The following is a 7,090-nucleotide window of genomic DNA, read 5'->3' on the forward strand; positions in this document are numbered from 1 at the left end:
TTTCCAACACTATAAAATTATAAGTTTTGCGACACTACTTGCCAATTCCTTACGGTAACATGACTAAGCAAAAAAATGCAAAACAAATAAAAAGGGGCACTCGTGGAAAAATGGCCATTCTAATATACGGCATTTCAGAAAAAAAAAAATTTCAGCCACGTGCTAGGCAAACCATCAAGGCACATTTTCCGACAAATAAACATATAAATGAATCATTACTCTGTAATAGTTCCTTAGTACGTAGTAATTTTGAAAGAAATGGGAAAAAACGAAAAAATGGCAATCACAGGAAAATCGAACACATACTTATATATACGCCATATCTGGCTAAAAAAAAAATAGGCATGGGTAGCCAGATCATCTAGAAACACTTTCCAACACTATAAAAATATAAGTTTTGTGACACTACTTGCCAATTCCTTACGGTAACATGACTAAGCAAAAAAATGCAAAACAAATAAAAAAGGGGCACTCGCGGAAAAATGCCCAACATTCTAATATACTGCATCTCAGATAAAAAAAAAGACATGCACGTGTTAGCCCAACCATCAAGGCACACTTTCTAACACATAAACATGAAAAAAAAATCAATAATATACGGCAATTCCTTACTACGTAGTAAATTTTTACAAATATTGAAAAAAAACAGAAATTGGCAACCGCAGTTAAATACCCAATATACCAATAACTACGTCGTATCTGACAAAAACAAAATCACGCATGGGTAGCCAGATCATCTAGACACACTTTCCAACACTAAAAAAGCAAAAGTTTTACGACACTATTTGGCAATATCATACGGAAAAATGACTTGGCAAAAAAATGAAAAAAAATGAAAAAGGGGCACTCGCGGTAAAATGCCCGACATTCTAATATACGGCATCTCAGATAAAAAAAAAGACATGCACGTGTTAGCCCAACCATCAAGGCACACTTTCTAACACATAAACATGAAAAAAAAAATGAATAATATACGGCAATTCCTTACTACGTAGTAATTTTTACAAATATTAAAAAAAAACAGAAATTGGTAACCGCAGTTAAATACCCAATATACCAATAACTACGTCGTATCTGACAAAAACAAAGTCACGCATGGGTAGCCAGATCATCTAGACACACTTTCCAACACTAAACAAGCAAAAGTTTTACGACACTATTTGGCAATATCTTACGGAAAAATGACTTGGCAAAAAAATGAAAAAAAATGAAAAAGGGGCACTCGCGGTAAAATGGTCCTCGTGGTGATGAACGATATTTTAACTAAAAAAAAAAATCATGCACATGGTAGCCAAACAATCCACCAAGACTTTCCACAACTGATAACCTATACAAGTTGCACCATTCTACGACAATTTCATAATACGTAATAACTTTGATAATTAGGCAAACTACCTTAGAAGGGTAAACTCGGTCGCGCTCGACCCCGACGCGTCTCAGAAATCGGGGAAGGAGTACAGCTACAGCAATGCACATCTGGACACTACTAGAGCGTGTAGGGGAGACACCTCCTGCAGGTCGATCACCCACAAATTCAGTCACGGGGGTGAGTCACGTGAGAAAAACCTGTTTTTTTTTTGACGCTCGGGGTCGCGAACGACCCATCGTACCTATCCAGGGTTAAAATCCCACACCAATAGGCAAAATTTGGTACAATGGAAGGAGAAAGAGACCAGATATCTTTCTCAAAAGTAAATCAAGAATCACCCCTAGAACTTTAGATGATTTGTATATAAAGTAATTAAAGAAACATTATCTAGCAAAGATCAGGAGACTGACAAGTCACTGACCTTATAATCATACATTCAGTATTACTAGAGCTCGACTTCAATCCATACAATTTGTGCAGTGCACTAATCATACTTAGATCTGTATTAAGGGGTGCAGCATAGAATTGATGTGAAGACAGTAGTGAACCGCACGTGTTACACACATGCCCGTATACTATAACATTATGGTTTTTTTTTGTTTTATCTCTCAGTCTACCCTACACTGATAGCAGAAACCTGTTTAACCTTAACCCTGCTATCACATGATTTATCCTATTTGAATTTTGTTGTCTTATTGAATAAACCCTGTTTGCATTCACTGCACCTCGCTGTTAACACCTGATAGTTAAGTTGCTACATTGGTGATCACCTAACTACATCACACCACCTATTTAACCAACACATTCACCCTACCCTTTTTACAATGCTGCCTACTGTACTTTACTCTTTGACACACGCTGACTTCTATCGCTCCCCTACAACCTGCCGAAGATGACTCCCTTTGGGAGGTGAACCTACTTTGTGTCCTTTGGTTACACCACCTTCCCGAACCTGTAAGCGTTGCCATATCTGGTGTTGATATCTTGCCCATGAAGGACCTGATAATCAATGTCAACGCCCTAATGGACAGCTCCATCTCACTACCTTCAAGACTTCCATCAAGACCTCCACTCTTGACAAGGAGGACAACTATTTATAATTAGCTGAAACTGACATGAATGTCGTAGGACACAGACGTTCATTCCGCAACGTGCTGGAGTGGCAAGAAAGCCGCACACTGTACTCATATGCCGCCCCTCGTTCAAGTCCCAACCAACGAATTTTACAACCACTTACAGTTATGCTACTACTACTCCAGATTTGGGGCTGTTGTGAGAAAAATTGCAAAAAGTTGTCAGTTGATAAACGATTTTAAGTGGGCCGTCACTTGTGGTGGGGCCTCCCTTGTCACTAGTAATTTCTTTTTATTTGATGCAGGTACAAGCATGCGATATTTTGGAGACACTGGTGCTTGCCTTTCCCTTATACAACTTTTACTCTCCTGGACACAACATAGTCATTCTAACGCTGCTGGCGTTCACCTATTAACTGTCAACGGATATGAGACCCCCACCCACGAGTACAAGACACTCACACTACCATTTGGGAGAACCAGATACCATTGGAAATTCCCTGCTGCTGATGTCCTATTGCTAATCTTTGGTGTGGATTTCCTCTCCCATTTCCACTTCCTGGTTTATGTTACTCATCGACGGTTAGTCAACGTTTAATCATGCATTTCAACATCTCTTCAACCAAGCCACCCTGACCTCACTCTCCACATCAATGCACCCACTGATGCCTACGTCCATCTCCTTATGTCGTACCCGGAACTCTCCCATCCAGAACTTGTAGTCCAGTACAACAAGTGTACCGTTGGCGCCAATGAAGTATCGTTCTTAGCGGACCACATCACTCCTGAAGTCGTCCACTTAAAGTGTAGACAGTTTTCCACGTATAAAACCTCGTGTGTGTGAGTGTTTGTGCATGTAACCTTCTCTAGACAAACATAATCATTCCCTGAGAATGTATCAGCTGTTCAGAACTTTCCCATGCCCTCAAGAACTCTTGGGCATGATAAATTTTTATCACTGGTTCTAGCTAGCAATTACCGCCCTTCTTGCCTTCCTTTACGCCTCCCTCAAGAGCAAGGCAAAAGACTTGAAGCAGGGTTCCCTTCAGGAAGCAGCCTTATGCAATGCAAAGAATGCCCTATAAACTGCTGCTGCTGTCGCTTTTCCCCTGCCATGTATACATCTCCTTCTCTCTACTGATGCCAGTGACATTGCTATTGGTGAAGTACTCGAGCAGGGGTTTTACATTTGCTCTGCTCAATGGCCTTCTTCATCAGAAAACTGTGCAAGGCAGCCCGTGACAGTGGATTGCCCTATGGGCTGATTAGTATTTAATATCACCCCTAGCCTCTCTCATCCCTTGAGCCGATCAACTACACATCTGCTGAACAGGAACTTCATTTGGCACAGCATTAACTAAGTATGCTAAGAATTGGGTCCACACCTATACTTCATGGCATGCTTCGAAAGTAAATCGGCACAGATTCAGGTGTGGGCACCTCTCCTCAATCTCAACATCGTTTTACCAACATTCTTGTCAATGTAGTAGGCCCCCTACCCAAATCACAAGGAAACTGTTACCTGTTTTCTCTCATTGCCCGCTCCACTCGTCGACCTGAAGCTATCACCATGCAAAAAGCAATGTCCGCCTCATTTACACCTGCCTTAGGTTCAGGGGCGATAGCGAGGTTTGGTATCAATGAGCATAATTTTTCTGACAGGGGTATCACTTTCACCCCTCAATTGTCGACATCAGTAGAAAATCTTGTGGGCATCACCCTAAATTAGAAAACCACCTAATACCATGCAATCAACAGAATGGTTCAACGTTTTCATCACAACCTCAAACCAACTTTGATGTCTACTTGTAATGACTCTCACTGGTTTACTTAGCTTCCCTGGGTCCTCTTGGGACTAGGAACCACACTTAAAGATACATTGGATGTCTAGGAACGGAAATGGTGTTTGGCGACCCTATGGTTGTCGTTGCTGAATTTTTTCCGTCTATAACTTCCCCTGACAATATCCAGAGCCTATGTCACGTTGTTGGAAAATTTATACCATTCTGCTTGACTTGTAAACCCACAGAGAAGTAACTCATACCGACAGATTTACACATGGCAACGCACATTTTCTTGCGTACCAACACTAGCAAGCCACTACAAATACCTCCATATGCTGGCCCTTTCCTTGTTATCTGTCCCATGCCAAAGGTTTTCTTGATTAATATTCATGGAAAAGAAGACTGGGTCTCCATTGATCCCCTGAAAATTGCGCATCTCCCGCAAGATGACTGGCTTACAGTGCAACTTTCAAGAACAGTGTGCTCTATTTCCCATGTATGGTTTTTTCAGGGATGAGCTATGTACCACACATGTTTCATACACGCTTGTGCACTGTAATGTTAATGTTTTTTTAGCCCTCGCTCTCCCCTGTAGTGCTAACAGAAACCTGTTTAAGCTTGATATCGTATGTTTTATAGTGTTTGAATTTTGTGTCATTCTTGTTCTCAATTGTCTGTATAAAAGCTTGGTTTCTAGTTGAATAAATCCCAGTTACATTTATTGTGCTATATGTTATCACTTATTTGTTAAGTTGCCAAAGGAGTACCCTCTGCCTATGAAACAAGCTTGTTTATTACTCCAAACTACATGTCATGCCTGTATAGTAAAGAAAGTTAAGGGACGAGAACACTACATTGAGGAACAGCAGGTATTACATTCATATGATCACTAGAGTGCCCACTAACAAGTATTATGTGCAATTCATTTTTTAAAAAGTTCAAGAATCACGAAAAGAAAAGAATCATCTCTCATATGTTAAAATTGGAAAATAAGGTCCTCTTGATTAATTTGGTTCTAGATAGTACTGATGCCAATGTCAATCAAACGAACTTCCTGACTACAATCAAGGGGTATCTGTACAAAATAGGAAATTATAAGAAAGGAATCACATTTTTCAAGGCTTTTGCAAATCCAAACTTCAAACTAGAGAACAAATGATTACCTTCATCATATCTATTCAATTGTTTTGCTAAAAGACGTTAAAGATTGCAAAAAAACATAGGAAAATACCTTTTGGGTTTACACCTTCATTAGAATGAAGCTCCTGTAAAAGTGTTTTAATTCCACAAGACCGAGAAGTTAAATTATTTACCTTAGATTTGGGGAAACAAGAAGGAGGAAAAGTGAGTTTCTTTCTACTCTGCTTACAGTCAAATGCATCAGGCAAAGGGGTTGCCTATTTTTAGGAGCCATCGGGGGTTTAAGCAAAGGAAGATCTGCTAGACTACACCAAAAAGTGTAGATTTGAGGGTAGCAGATTATTTTATACTCCTGGGTTGTGCCTAAAAAGATTTTTTTTACAGTTGAATTGGATTCCTATTCATTTGAAGAATAAACTCCCTGGGCTACAGCTCTTCCCTAAGTATAGATATTACGAGTCAAATATGACCTATTAATTTTCAAAATATTACATACCTCCTTTTTTGGAAATTAGCATGACTAGAATCATAATTGAACAAGGGTTTGACCTTGATTCCGCATTTTAGCACACGTGAACGAAAAAGTTTGACCAAATTTTCCTTCAAGAGAACATCACACTTAAACTCCGTAAACAATTGTGACCAATTCAAATGCAACAGACAAATTGAAATACATATTTTACATTACTATAAACCCTGTTGAAAGGCTGCTCCTTGAAAATTACTAAGGAAACCAGGGACTTTTCTTGCTATATCTACCAGACCTACGAGTAGTGTAATCCACGTGTATTTCATACACTGCAATGCAATTGTTCTCTCTCTCTCTCTCTCTCTCTCTCTCTCTCTCTCTCTCTCTCTCTCTCTCTCTCTCTCTCTCTCTCTTTCCTACAATGATAATAGAAGCACCTGCTTCAGCTTGCAATTACATGCCTCATATTGTTAGAGATTTTGTGTCATTGTTATCCTCAAATGTTTGTAGATAAGCTTATTATGTCACTTGTGTAAACCAGCCATCAACAGCCTGTCTTTTCGTTCAGACCTTTGTCAGCCAACCACATTGGTGATCCATGAAGTGACCAGTAACCCTCCACCTTTCCTCTCACTGGTGTGCCTTACCCATTGACAACACCACTTAATGAACCGGACTCTTCTATCCACACCGCATCAAGGAAACTGTCGGCCTTCACAAGTACAGAAGTTTTTACCTGGTTTCAGTATGCTGAAGTACAGATTTGCATCAAGGGCATAACTTGCTCAAGCAGAAAAGATGACTATGTCTTTGCGATGATACCAGGGGACACCATTCTGGAAATCTCCAATTGGCTTAGTGACCAATTCTGCAATAGAGTATGACGCCCTTAAAACGTACCTCCTGGAGTAGTAATCACTATTACCAGCCATCCGTATAGGCAAACGTTTTCAACTCTCAAAAACCGTTGGGGGACCAAATAGCTTCGCTCTCCCTCAGGGAAATAACCAGTATCACTCACCTGTAGCCTGCCGCAGATGACTCTCCTCGAGAAGTGAAACTACTCCGTGCCCCTAAGGTATGACGCCTACCCAAAGCTGTAAATGCCACCTTCCCAGATGTCGACACCTTACCATGAAAGACCCCATGACCAAAGTGGATATCATTATGGACAGACACTTTATCACCTTCAAGACATCCGCCAATGCCTCCACTCCTAACAAAGTGGGAAACCATTCAACACTGACTGAAGCTA

Source organism: Palaemon carinicauda, chromosome 27 (genome assembly GCF_036898095.1).
Source record: "Palaemon carinicauda isolate YSFRI2023 chromosome 27, ASM3689809v2, whole genome shotgun sequence".
Taxonomy (NCBI): Eukaryota; Metazoa; Arthropoda; class Malacostraca; order Decapoda; family Palaemonidae; genus Palaemon; species Palaemon carinicauda.